Source organism: Rhinolophus sinicus, linkage group LG14 (genome assembly GCF_036562045.2).
Source record: "Rhinolophus sinicus isolate RSC01 linkage group LG14, ASM3656204v1, whole genome shotgun sequence".
NCBI lineage: Eukaryota > Metazoa > Chordata > Mammalia > Chiroptera > Rhinolophidae > Rhinolophus > Rhinolophus sinicus.
In genome coordinates, this window is record NC_133763.1 from 14,221,718 (window position 1) to 14,236,889 (window position 15,172).

The 15,172-nt window shown below is 38.2% G+C and overlaps 1 long non-coding RNA gene across 1 annotated transcript in view; it reads left to right on the plus strand.

The window, feature by feature from the left end:
• The window catches only part of LOC141568688 (uncharacterized), a 508,036-nt gene that overhangs the window by 252,532 nt on the left and 240,332 nt on the right, over positions 1-15,172 (plus strand). The window lies entirely within an intron of this gene.

Below are 15,172 nucleotides of genomic sequence, written 5' to 3' on the forward strand. Positions count from 1 at the left end.
TCATCAGTCCACCCCTCCCCGCCTGGACCACAGAACTGAAAGTTGATGGAGAAAATTATAGCATTAGGGTAGCTGAAATCACCTCAACTTTATGACCACGAATATTAACTAGGCACTCAGAACTGTTGGACATTATACTTCCCAACAACAACAGCAATGAAACAAATGACCTCTTTCTTGCCAAAGACAGTGTTCAGTACTCTCTTATTCATTCAACAGCAGATGTTCTCTCTCTCTTCTTGGAACACATTCTTATCCAGAGCTAGGACACTGTGCATCACTGCTGTTTGGTTTCTACCTACTTCCTCTCCACTTCCTCCACGTCTTTTCCTGGTGCTTTCCTCAGATCTGTATATTGTCAAGTTCTAGTATTTTTCTTCAGCTGTTTTATTTTCTCTACAGTCACTCTTTTTCTAGGCAAGTTCATTTCATTCCATGGCTTTTTTCTGTGGGCATTCTGATGGTTCTCAACAGGAGACCGCAGACTCAAGAGGCGACTCCCAGATTCCCTCTCCCTGGAGCTCTAGACTCATCTGTTCCACTGCCCACTTCATGTTCTCCATCCAGATATCCAGTGATACCTCCGTCCTAGCATGGCTGAGACCTCTACATCCAGGCCCTCCTACCTCAATGTCTGTCTACTTGCTCAGGCTCAACACTTAGCAGTCATTCCTGGTCAATTTCCTTTCTTCTCTACATCGAATATATAGTGGTTCATTTTGGCTCTACCTTCAAAAAGTATCCTGACTTTGATCATTTCACTGCTACTACACTGCCCATGTCATTGAATCACTCACCTGTACTGTAGAAATATCTTCCTAAATGGCTTTTCAGCTTCTACCCCTTCCAACAAAACCACTCAACCACATAACAACCAGACTGATCTTTCTAAAGTAAAAAGGAATTTGTGTGAACTGCTTAAAAGGCTCTGATGTGTTTCTGTTGCAACAGAATAAAATTCAACCTTCTACAAGGCCCCATATGATCTGCTACTTGCTCATGTCTCTGCCGTCATCTTCCCCCACCCCCTTTTTTTAGTGGGTCCTCCTCACTGCTATCCTCTGTGAATACACCCAGATCATTCCCACTTGAGAATCGCTGATGTTTCTTCTACTTAGAATGTGGATGCAGAGGCTGCCTCTATTCCCAGTTCTGTTCTCAACTGAAGTTTCCCTTGCTCAGAGAGGCTTCCCCTTCCACCTTGGCTCAAGGGTTCTCCCTCCACCTCCCCACCCCCCATCACCAGCTGCAGCATCACCTTATTTTCATCTTGGCATTTCTTAATGGTATCTGAAATTAGTTTTTGTTCATGTGCTTATTGTTTGTTCTCCTCCTCCCTTCTAGTAGGATGTAAGGTGAGGAGGGCAAAACTCTAGCCTTGTCCACACTGTATTCTGAATGTCTAAAATAGGGCCAAGAACAATGCATTGAAGGGTAGATGTGACTGACGAGTCCATCTCCTAATTTCACAGACCAGAAAAGTGAGACCAAGAGAAGGAAAATAACTTAGCAAGTTGTTCGTAAATGGAGCTGTTATTTAAACACATAAATTATTGAATTTGAATAGGGTCCTAATAGAATAGCATCAGATGTGAAGTGGCCTAGGCACTCAACAGGCATTGTTGAGCCTGGGCAGGGTTGGAAATGTGTGTCGATGAACACTTCAGGAGAGGCCATTTCAGCTGTCATGACAATGGGAAGGGTGTAGCAGGCAGAAGATACAACCTGTGCAAAAGCCTGGATGTATGAAGGCATGTGGAGCCTGGAAGAATGCCAAGTACTCTTGTGGTTTTGACCTAAGAGAAGGACTTGATCACAGCTCCACTGTAGATGGTTAAGTTTTGTGCTCGGGTAACAGCTTTTGGGGATGCCAGGAAGTTTTAGAGTCTTCACAGAAAGCACCGGTCACCTTGGAGATATAGGAAGACACACACATCTGGCGCCTTGTTAGCTGGATTGGATAGGATGAGGGGGGGGCTCTGTCCTCCTCGAGGCAGTGCCCTTCCAGCTGCTGTGGACATATATCTCTATCATTTTGGAATCTCTCTGGATAGGAACAAAGGTATACCTCAGCTTTGATTGAGTATCGCATTTCAAAGGCAGGGCTGCCGTAGAGTAGAGGCCAGGCGAGCCCTGTTGGATTTATACACGGGGCGATTTTGGTCAGCCCCCACCAGGCCCAGGTTGAATACTCTTTTCACATTCCTGACGTGTCTTCTGTAAGCACTCATGTTGCAGTTGTCTTCAGGCCAGCATATTGATGTTGCTTTCTCGCTTTCTGCATAACTCAGTGCTCATTGGCCTGTCCAGAGAAATTGGAAGGGAGTCCACTAAGAGAGGTCTAAGAGGGCTGAAGGATTTGTCTAAGTGCTCTGACTAAAGTCAAGAGACTTACCTTTCCTCCTTAACTCAGGGGCAACTCATTATTTTTTATAATCTGGAAGGGGGGTGGGCTGAGAACCTCTGCCAGTTCTTTCTTTCCAAGAAACTGTCATCACTTAACCTCCCTTAATGAGAGTCTGTGTGTAAATTTCCCAAATTTTCACTTTTATAGGTTCCAACCACAATGCTAATTATATATTGTATATCATATGTATTCAGTCTTGATATAGTATTATCATATTTATTTTTACTTAACATAATTTGTCATATGTTTTTTGTAATCTTAATTGTCAAATGTTTTTTAAAAATCTTCTGTGAAAATCCTACACAAAATATTCTTTTGTCCTACAACATATTTGATTTACTTAAGAACTTGGGGTCTAAGTATCCCATAAATTTATACTTCTATTTTGAATGTATTTTGGCACAAAAGGAGAATACGAGATCAAAAGTAATTTTTGCTTCCACACTTGATTTATATTTATTTGTGAACTATGGTTCCATTGGCTGAAATGCTTTGAAAACTAATGCTCATGAGATTTAAATCCCTATGAAATCTGATTCTCAGATGCCATCAAATTCAAGAGTGTGATTTTCTTTCAATTTTTCAATTTTCATTTCTAAAATGATTATTATGTTAATCTATTTCCAACAATCCAAAATACGCTACTAGCGTTAATTCCATAATCCTTTATGAGACAGGCAAGAAGCAAGCATAATTACCCCTTAATAGCTATCTCAGAGAAATGGAGCAAAGATCAATAAAGGACTTTTTCAAGTAAAGTATAATATATGCATTCACAGCAAGCAGACGTTAGTAGGTGATCATTCTAACAGAAATGTTTCCTCCCACCTTTAATACAGAAAATGACTAGGTAGCTGTACTGTATTTGTGAGCTTGTACTATATTTGTAGTATATTTGTGACTCACAAATTGATTTTCAATGGACAAACAAGAGAGTTGTCAATTCTATATCTTTTGAGGCTTCATTAAAATAATAACTTAGATGAACATTTTGTCTAATCAACAAGACAAAATTTGATATGCTGAGTTTTTATTTATTATTCAATAAATATTTACAAACATTTATTATATGCTTGCCCTGTTCTAGCCAATGGGAGTAGAGTAGTAAACTAAATAAAGTTTTGACCACATAGAACTTAGGTGTATACAAACCTAATTTCCTTCTTTCCTCCCTCCCTCCTTTCTTTCCACAATTATTTGTTCCTCTATGTTTCGTGCTGAGCATGTAAAATCAAATAAACATGAAGTATATGTATAACAAACCTCAATCTTTTGTAAATTCTCACTCTGATTCCTCATTTCCATTTCACAGGTTACAACTTCTAAAGTTATTTGTGAATTGAAGTAGATTTTTTAATGTGTATTCTTTTATTTTTCATTTATTTTATTTTGTAATTAAAAATTTTTTCAGTTAAAGTTGGCATACAGTATTATATTAGTTTCAGGTGTACAACATAATGATTAGACATTTATATAAGTTATGAAGTGATCACCCCAGTAAATCTACTACCAATGTGACACCATACATAATTATTATAATATTACTGACTATATTCTGTATGCTATATGTTAAATCCTCCTGACTATGGACGTAGAAGGTATTATGTTTAGTGAATTAAATCAGAGAAAGACAAATATCATACAATTTGACTTATATGTGGAATTTATAAAACAAAATAAATGAACAAACAAAACAGACACAAACTCATAGGTACAGAGAACAAATTGATGATTGCCAGATGAGAGGGGCATTAGAGGGATGGGTGAAAAAGCGGAAGGATTAAGAAGTACAAATTGGAAGTTACATAAAATAGAAGTAGACTTTTAAAATGCTATCTTCTGAGTCTCGCTTAGGACCATAAAACTCTTTCTTATTCTTTTTCAAGGTGACGTCTTTGAAACAGACACAAAGCAATCCCTAGTCTACAACTTCTGTGACTGCATCCACCTTTCGTTTATAGTCTACTTAAAATGTACAGTTCTGAGCCATGTTTGAGTGACTCCAATTTTACATCCCCTAAATTCAGATCCATGTGTTGGGGCTTTCATTTTGCTGCCCATTTATAGCCCCGTGTGGCTTGAAATGTTTTAGGCAATAGGGTATTTGATGGCAAGGGACTCAAATACTATCCTCATGGTCATCTATAAGAAAGCCAGAATTTGCATCTAGAACCGTAGAAATAAAAACAAATGTGTACATGCAAGGAAACAATTAGCTTCCCGTTACAACATTTTATCATCTAGTCCTGTGTAGGTCTGTGTCAACACAGATTGACAAAGTCATAGAATTTTATTAGACAATATGAAAACTCATTTGCGAATTTTATTGCCGTCCATCATTGCTAGCATTCACAGTCCAGAGGCTCTCCATTGTTGTGAATGACAATTGGGAGATACGGCTGGCTATGGCTAATGTGGAGGTGGCGATTTCTCACCGACAGGTGTTCTTTCCTAATTACCTCCATTAGTTCCTCTTTGTTACAAGACTCCATGTCCTGATTCGTATTCTCTTTACCGAACACCAAACCAGAACTAACAGCTCTGATGTGCAGCGAGATGATCACCCTTCACCCCCCACATACTATTTCAGTACAGGGGCTATTGTTAATGGGACTGTACTTATTGTATAGTCTGATGGCTGGCATTTCTACCCTGTGCAGGACTTCCGGCTGCAGGGGAAAACCTATCCAGTGGAAAGTCAAACCGAGAAGTCTGTAATCTGTGAAAGGTGCTGATGAAAAAGGACATATTCTTTAGAGGGGGTGGGTTTGAGCTGAATGCCCCAGAAAGGCAGACGTACACTGCCACTCAACAAGAGCCGGCTTCAGTTGTCCTAGGGTGGAGATTCTGCAATTTATCTCAAGGTGATGCTTTTATTAAGTATTCTGGCAAACACAGCTTGTTTCTTGGATTTGTTTTTCAATATGCAGAGGATTTTAATGGTATCTAAAGAATCATTTTTTACAAATAATACTGCATTTATATATATATATATATATATATATAACATTTTGCGTTGCATATACTGCTTTCAAACATACAGCTCTCACTACCACCCTTAGAGGTAGGTATTTTAGTTACTATTTACTTTCCTTCCATGCCCTATTCTTTCCTCGGCCTTCCTTCTGTTTTTCTCTTTTTTAAACAATGGATAAGAATCTTGAAATGATCATGCTAAGCGAAATAAGTCAGAAAAATCAGGAACCGTATGATTTCACTCATGTGGAATATAAAACTGAAAACAACAAACGAACAAGAAAAACAAACAAAAACTCATGACATAGACAACAGTTTAGTGGTTACTAGAAGGTAAGAGGGTGGGGGGGTAGTAGAAGAGGGAAAGGGGGTCAAATATATGGAGATGGAAGAACTGACTCTGGGTGGTGAACACACAATGCAATATATAGATGATGTATTATAGAACTGTACATTTGTAACCTGTATCATTTTATTAACCAATGTCACTCCAATAAATTTAATTAAAAAATAAATAAATGAGAGAAAAGGAAAGCTGAGGTCCCTATAGGTCAATTCATTTACCCAAGGCTACACAACTTCTAAGTGGATGAGCGGGTACTAAAACCCAGCCCTCTAGATTCCAAAGATTATACATTTTCTACTGTCCCAGGGGTCCTATCTCATAGGATGTCCATCATTGAAATGATGACAGGAAACCTCCATCCTGTAACCTTCATGAATCTACATAGTTGAGTATCCATTATCATGCAAGTGAAGCTAGAGGTGACTAACTACATTTTTCATTTTCCTGTGAACAAAGTCTGAATTTGATTACTCTTAAAAGCTCTCAGTGTTACATTTTTGATAAAGTTCTACATCTTTTCCTTTTCTTATCTGAGGGCATCATTTCTTCAGCCATGGCTCTGCTCTTTCAGTAAATAGCATCAATGAGAATTACAACAAGATGAAACCTAAAGGACTAAAAAGTGAAAATCAGCTATTAACCAGAGGTCAGACATTACAATGTGTCGAAGTCAGACGTTTAAAGCGCTAGTGTTTGAAAGCGTTTTGATTTCACCATATCAAAGGGAAATGCCAGTTTTTCAGAGCAATTGGAGGGGGCAGAGATATAAAAGTTGCATGTGTGAATCTTTGGCAGTGGTTTCTCAAGGTCATGTCCAAGCCAATGCTCATTCTTGGACCACGAGTTTTATACTTTGAAATGCAAAACTCATATTAAGTTACCATAGTGCTATATTTTGCTAACGGGTTTCTATTCTCTTGGTATTTTTTAAATGTCTGGTGCTGTATGCTTATCTCAGCTGCCATAGAACAATTCACCATCTTTAAATCGGTGACATAACTTAATATAGGATAATGTTAGCATGAAAAGCATTATAACGAGGAGTGGCAGGGTATGAGTGTGTTAAAGTCGATTTCTCTACCTTTGCTACGTTTGGCAAGACCAGAAGTCGTCTTTGCTGTTCTAGCAATGCTGTCCTTTGAGCTCCGTTATCATTCCTTACAACAGCTATGACTCCTTTCGGGTTTCATGGGGAAATTTAAATTGACATAAATAGTGCACCTAGCAGAGTATGTGACAAGCAGAATGTCCTCTCTTAAGATGGGTTTCCTTCCCTTTCCCCTGCTTCTTTTCATGATGCTACCCTTCACCCAGAGCTTTTCTTCCCTAGCTTCTCCAGTGTTGTTCTGTTCCCCTCCATGATTATCCTACATCACTGAACAGCTCCCGCAGAGAAGTCCTCTTGTTAGTTTAACCACCTGTGGAAAAACTCTACTGTTTTATCTATTTGTAAGCTTGTTATGTTCTGGTTTGTAACTTCAAAAATATTTAGCATTGTTGAAGGGAGGCTTGGCCCCTTTAAAAAGCAGCTTCAGCAGGCAGGATGACACAGGCACTGATGAAAACCAAAGCTGTTGAGAGCTACAGCTGTCTGGTCCTTTCGTATGCAGATTTATGGAACAAGGAGGGGGGTTGAGAATGAGCTGAAGGAAGGCTCACAAGAAAGTTGGCAAACAGTGAAGAAGAGGAGCCTCGTGCTTCAGTCTCCTAGGAAATGCAGGCGGACTCAAGGAATCAAGAGCATATAGAATTGGACAGGACTTTTATAATTTCACTAATGTGATCTAGTGCAATCTCCTTATTTTACAGAAAGGGCAAATGATATATTGAAGGTCACAGAGCTAGCAATTAGGGCTTCAGAAAACTGCTGAGTGTGGTGTTCTTTTCACAATCTCTTGCCCTGTGCTGGATACACAGTAGGTTGCCAATATGTATGTGACTAATGAATGAATGATTGGCTAAAAGCATTGATGACCAATGGGTGTCTTAAACATCTAGCATCTTCTTGCACAACTTGAAGAAGTTAGGAATCAAACTGAGAGAAGGTAAACAACTAAGTCATATATATATTAGTTTCAGATGTACAAAAGAACATAATAATTGGACATTTACACCTCACTAAGTGATAACCCCAACAAGTCTACTACCCATCTGACATTGAACATACCGTGTTTCCCTGAAAGTAAGACCTAGCTGGACAATCAGCTCTAATGCATCTTTTGGAGCAAAAATTAATATAAAACCCAGTCTTATTTTACTATAATATAAGACTAAGTCTTATATAATGTAATGTAACATAATGTAATTTAATTTAATGTAATATAATACCAGGTCTTATATTAATTTTTGCTCTAAAAAACTCATTAGAACTGTTTGTCTGGCTAGGTCTTATATTTTCAGGGAAACATGGTAGCTATTACAATACCATTGACTATATTCTCTATGCTATATTTTACATCCTGTGGATATATATATCTTTATTATAGTTGACATTCAATATTACTTTATATTAGTTTCAGGTACACAGCGTAGTAGTTAGGGATTTATATAATTTATGCAGTGATTCCCCAGATAAGTCTAATACCCATCCGACACCATACGTATATAGTTTTTACATTATTGACTACATTCTTCATCCTGTATTTCACATCCCTGTGATTATTTTGTGACTACCAATTTGTACTTCCTAATACCTTTATCTTTCTCATCCATTCCCCCAACCACCTTCCCATCTAGCAACCATCAGTTCGTCCTCTGTATGAGACTATTTCTGTTTGTTCATTTTATTGTTCATTTATTTGTTCATTATTTGTTTGTTCATTGTTTGTTCATTTATTCTGTTGTTCAGATTTTACATACAAGTGAAATTATATGGTATTTGTCTTTTTCTGACTGACTTATTTCACTTAGCGTAATAGCTAGGTACATCCATGTTGTTTCAAATGGTAAGATTTCATTCTTTTTTATGGCAGAGTAATACTCCATTGTATACATGTACCACAATTTCTTTACCCAGTCGTCTATTGATGGGCATTTCAGTTGTCACCATATGTTGGCTATTGGGAATAGTACTGCAGTAAACATAGGGGTGTATATATTTTTTCAAATTAGTATTTTGGATTTCTTTAGATAAATACCCAGGAGTAGAATTGCTGGATCATAAGGTAGTTCTATTTTTAAATTTTTGAGGAACCTCCATAGTGTTTTCCATAGTGGCTGCACCAATTTGCAATCCCACCAATTGTGCACAAGGGTTCACTTTTCTCTGCATCCTTGCCAACACTTGTTTGTTGATTTATTGATGATAGCCATTCTGACACTAGTCAGACAGTCTTATTGTGGTTTTTATTTGCATTTTCCTGATGATTAGTGATGTTGAGCCTCTTTTCATATGTCTATTGGCCATCTTATGTCCTCTTTGGAAAAATGTCTATTCAGGTCCTCTGCCCATTTTTAATTGGATTGTTGGGGCTTTTTTTTTTTTTTTGGTGTTGAGTTGTATGAGTTTTTTAAATAAATTTTGGATGTTTTTATGAGTTTTAATGTTTTGGATCTTACATTTAAGTCTTTAATCCATTTTAAGTTTATTCTTGTATATGGCACATAAAAGTAATCCATTTTCATTTTTTTAAATGTATTTGTCCAGTTTTCCTAACAGCATTTATTGAATAGAACTGTCTTTACCCCACTGTACATTCTTGCCTCCTTTGTCAGAGATTAAATGACCACATAGGCATAGATTTATTTCTGGGCTCTCTATTCTGTTCCATTGATCTATGTGTCTGTTTTTCTGCTAACACCACACTGTTTTGATTACTATGGTCTTATAGTATGATTTGATATCAGGTAGTGTGATACCTCCAGCTTTGTTCTTTGTTCTCAGAATTGCTGTGGCTATTTGGGGTCTTTTATGGTTCCACATAAATTTTGTTATTATTTGTTCTAGTTCTGTGGAAAATGCCATTAGTATTTTGATAGGGATTGTACTGAATCTATAGATGGCCTTGGGTAGTACAGGCATTTTAACTATATTAATTCTTCCTTTCCATGAGCAGGGTACATGTTTCCATTTGTTTGTGTCTTCTTTAATTCCTTTCTTCAGTGTTCTATAATTTTATGAGTACAGGTCTTTTACTTCCTTGGTTAAATTTATTCCTAAATGAAACAAGTAAGTCTTGTTGCATCAGTATTTTTGTCTGGATGAAGTCACATTTATTTGATGGTTTAGTTCATTGAAAACCTAGAGCACCAGCAAGTGCCCACAAGGCCTATAGTGGGCACTGACTACACCAAGAACCATGCAAATGAATGTGAATACAGGTAAGCAAATGAGCTTTTATAAAGAAATATGATGTTTCTCAAAAGTCCTCAGTGTTCTTTTGCTTTAAGGTAGCTTTAAAACGGTAAAGCGTAACTGCTCACATTCCCACAATGAAAGGATGGTCTTCTCACTCAGGGACATAAAGACCTGTCCAATAAAGTATACGGCATCAACAGTGAAAGGCCTAGAAGTGATCAAGGAGGAAAGGGGATGTCCATCTTTCCCCCTAGGGGTATATAATCAACCTTGGAAATGAAAAGAGTGACAAATACTTGGAATCTAGTAGTGGTGTGTCAGACTGTAGTGGCACCAAAGGTGTAACATATGAAACCGTTGCAATAAGCAGCCTACTACCCAGTGAGAAAGACTGATATGTATATTAAACACCCAATCTTCTTCATTGTTAATATAATGTCAGATCCTAGGCATTTGTCTCTCTCCTGATCGCTACATACCCAGTGCAGAAAAGTGAAGACATCATAAGGATATAGAATTAGAAGACCTTATGTCTTAGTGTAGCTTACTTCTGAAGCAGACTCTGAGACGAGGAGTTTATTTGCAAGGCGATCCCAGGAAAACCTGGTGGGGGAGTAGAGGCAGCAGTTCAGGTAGTAAGGGCGGCCAATGAAAGGTATGTTATCACTATGGGATAACAAGCTTGATCCCAGTCGGAAAATCTGGGAGCCAGTGTTTTTCCTCCCCGAGGAGTGAGACAACTGGGGTATTTGTGTACCCGTTCCTGCCAGTCATTGGGTAAGAGCTGCTCCAGAAGAGTTATTTCCCAGGCATTTCTGGCCTGCCTCAAGAGCTGGCAAAGCAGGGAACAGAGATAGGAGAAGCATTAGGAGAAGACATGCAGTTGTAGCTAATAAGCTGGAAGTCAGTGACAGGTTAAGAGGATATTGACAAGGCACCAACAACATCTACTACACCTAGGCTGGAATCCTGGCTCTGCCACTTACGCCTTTGGACAAGTTAGTTAATATCTCCGCGTCTCAGTTCCTCACTTGTAAAATGGGGGATAAGAACTGCTTTGCAGTGCGTTACGATTCAGTGGGATCCTGGATGTAAATTACCAGGCATACAGTGAAGCCTCAGAAGTCATATGCTCTCACTAAGGCAGTGTTTGATGTATGTGAGTATTTCATTAATTGCCTGGGTAGTTCACTCACTTGATCAATTACCTGCTTTTCCAGGAGGGCTGTCACAGAGTGGGTAGTATAAATATCCCACAGTTTCAGGTTTTGGGTCTCAGGTTCTGGAGCCCTGGGACACTGTGATGCTCAGTTAAGAGTGACGGATGGTGGCAGCATCCCCCTGTACTTTAGGGGCATGTAGCCAGCATCACCTGGGAGGTTTGGGATCTGGTTTCAATTTTAGGCTTGTATAGAAATATGTTTTCCCAACTTTTCAGACTAAAGTCCCTTATTGGTCATTATTTTTTTCCACTGATCACTATGCTTACATTAAGATTTTGTCACCTCCAGGGGCATCTCAATTTAAAAGAAGAATTACTTCAGTTTTCCTCATTTCAGGGGCAAGGAGAATGCCAAGAAAGAACAATTTACCAGGAATCCCTATGGAGGAAAACTTTTCTATGGCCAAGTTATAATTACATACAGAATTTAGTAACATAATCTCAAATGGCTTATTGACGATTAATGGGTCAATGATGACCTTGAAATGCTACGTTGTGGGAACTGCGTGCTGACGTTTTTTTGTGAATACTAATCTAATTTACTATAACTTGATAAACACACTGAACACTAAATATTGAAAATATTAAAAAAGATGAGCCACATGATAAATTGTCTTTGCTAGTCATTCCAATTAGCAAGGTCCTGAAAGTAATTAGTCTAGGCTGAACAGAAATCAGGCAACAGGGGAGAGCAAAATTTAATCAAACTTGAAATTCTGACCTATTAAACGAGACCAGGTTTAAAACCTCTGATGTGCGTGCTACTTTTCACTTTGGAGTCTATTTACCTGAACAGACCAGGTAAATTTTGCTGTGAATAGATAAACTTTAAAAGGCAGACTTTTGTGTTTCATTTTACTTTAAATGAAACTTTAAAAGGCCAACTTTTGTGTTGGCATTTGATTTCAATGCTCATCCCTGTATCATATCGTCTGTCACAAAGATGCAAATTGTGAAATCTTGACAAGTTTTGGAGTTCTAAGTCAAACACCTCCACTCCCAGCAATTCCTGCAGCCCAAACTTTTGTTTCTTCTAGTTTTATTTGATTTTATTTAAAATTTGTTTTCCTCTCGTTTACAAAGGACTTTTATTGTTGCTGAGCTATATAACCTCTTAATAATTCTATTTGTAGAAATAGAGACATTTCTGAAAAATGAAACTTCATTGAAATAGAGTTATAAATGTGGCCAATGGATGAGAAATCCCTGTTAATCTTAGTATTACTGTTTATTTAAATATGTTTCATTTTTTTGTTTTTATAATTTTTGTGGGGGAATTTTCAAACCTATTCTAATTGAAATTAGAGAGCGTAGTATAATGAATTCTCTTTTACTCATCACCACGTTTCAGCAAGATATGTTTTAAATGTGAAAAGAGCCTCTGTGAATTTTTATCTCTATTTCCTAAGTGTATGAAACCCTGAAATTACATTTTTTTACCCTAAAAGTAAAATTCTTAATTCTTAGAGATATTACACTTTTAATTTGTTAGTTGTCCATAGATGTGTTAGAATCTTAGTTCATTTTTTTTTCCTGGTTCAAATACTGTCTTTGTCTCTGTTTCTCTGTGTCTTCTTCTCTTTCTCTCTCTTGTTGGCTGGTTCAATCTTATACACCAGGGGCTGTCCATGGATTAGAAATGGCCCAGAACACATTACCTTCTTCTGACCCATGGAATGCTCCAAATCCCCCTTGATATAAAGACAGCAGCTGGTCTAGAAGAGATGACCAGAATGGCCAACAGCCTGGGACAAATTTCCAAGGTCAATGAGGAGAGAATCAGATCTGTTCAAACTTTGCTTAACTGGAGGGGGAGAGGTTTCCAGATCAGCGGAGAGTTTCCATTAGAGGCTGGGGGTGAATCTTTATTTCTTTGGGGTAGTTTAGCCATTTGTCCATCAGAATATATGTTTATCGTGAGTCATGAATGAGAGAGAATGAGCAGGGGACGCCAGAATATTATTCTTGTATTTCACTGGAACTATTTATGCTGTGATGCTTTCACTTACTACCTCCTGTGCGACCACCTGCCAGAAGCAGCCCGCCTCATCGGAGCGCCGTCTGGTATTGCTGGAGCATGAGGGCCTTGGCCTCCCTGCGAAGGTGCTGTATGCTGGCACGGCGGGCCAGCAACCCCTCATGCTTGAACGTAGTTGGCACCCACAGGACGACAGGAGTCATTTATTTTCTGGTCCAAGTATTCTAGCTAAGCCATATCCACTTACAATGAAGTCACACAGTGGTAGAAAAAATATACCGTCTTTTCGGAAATACATGTTTTTCTCTGTTTAGAAAAGAATGTTTCATTTGTTGGTGAGCTAGTGTACAACTATAGTGTGTGTGTGTGTGAGTGTGTGTGTGTGTATGTGTGATATCAACTTTAACCTTTACTTCTGTCAAATGTATTTAATTGTATTTTGGATTCAGAGTGAAAGGGACTTTGAAAGGCATCTTTCCAATTTTTTGAGGTAAATTGGTAAAAGGTAAAGAGAGGAACTGTAGGTGAAAAGTAAAAGTAAAATAGGTTTGTTGGTAAATTTTGACAACTTTCCTGGTGAAGTCTAGATAAACTACAACCTCAACAAGGAGACTATGGCAGTTTGGAAAGGTTAAATATATTCATTTCCCCCCAACTTTGAATTCCTGACTACAGAGGAAAAAATGCTTCATATTTGCTTCATATAAGTAATTATTCACTTTGGCTATCACTTCCTTCACTATAAAAGATCTAAATGAGAGGCAAATCTGTGATTTTGTGATCTTTGGTGTTTTCTAGCAAAAGCAGTCATCTACTGACTGCAGGTAGTGGTGGTTTATGATACAAAAGGGAGGGGACTTCTCTTTTTTTCCTAATATTCAATTCTATCACTTGGAATTCTAGTTTTCTCTGTACAAGGTGCAAAGACGTTTATGAATTTGGATAAGTTTTCTGTCATAACAAGTATACTCACAATAACTAATGGCATACACACATAGAAATGAGTTTCTTTTTCTTTTTTTTCCTTTTTTATCATCATTTTTTTAACATTTTTTTATTAGTTTCTGTGGAGTGCAAGGCAGATCTACGTGAGTAGAGAGGCTCCGCTCCACACAGTAATTCAGCGACCTCGTCTGGCAGGGGCTGTGCTGGCTTCTGATAACTCTGTGGGGCTCAATATTCAACAGCACAGGGGACCTCTTATGAGAGGATTTGATGACTAGGTGTGGAGGTGGCACATTTCTAGGGAGTCACTTCTCATGTCCTATTGGCTAGAACTTAGTCTTGTGGTCACAACTATGAGGGAGGCTGGGACATGTAGTCTAGCTATGTGTCCCAGCAGAGGAGATCTCTGCGGCATTATCCTCTGTCACTCATTTAGGAAGAATACTAGGACACATTTAATTATAATGTGAGGTGGAAAATGAAAGTTGAAATCCTACTTAGTAAATGTTTAGTAAGCACCAACCTTCAAGGCCTTGTGCTAGCACCAAACAGAATGCAGAAGGTGGAAGGATGCTGGAGTTTCCCATTTGGGAGGAGGGATACTCTAGTGACACGGGTAGTGCCGGGATGAAAACTTTACAGGAGGGCAACGCTCTTGTTTGAATTGCTTCCAACTGAGTCCGCTTTGTCCAACACACTGCCTGACATGTATTGGAATTTAGTAACTGTGTGATAAGTAATAAATGCATTGTAAGCCAAGATAGGTCATGCCTCAAAGTCAAAGAAAAGAGTAGAACACAAGATGTGGATTGTATTAAATTCACTTTTGAAGCTGACATGACAACTACACTAAAGAAGGCATCTAAAACCATCAAATAATGCTGAATTAAAAAAAAATTAGCAAGGACATGTTTTTCTTCTTCATAAGAAAAGCAGACTTTTCTGAACCTTGACTCTCCTTTCATGCAAACCGAGAAACCTCCAGTGGATATGCTATAATG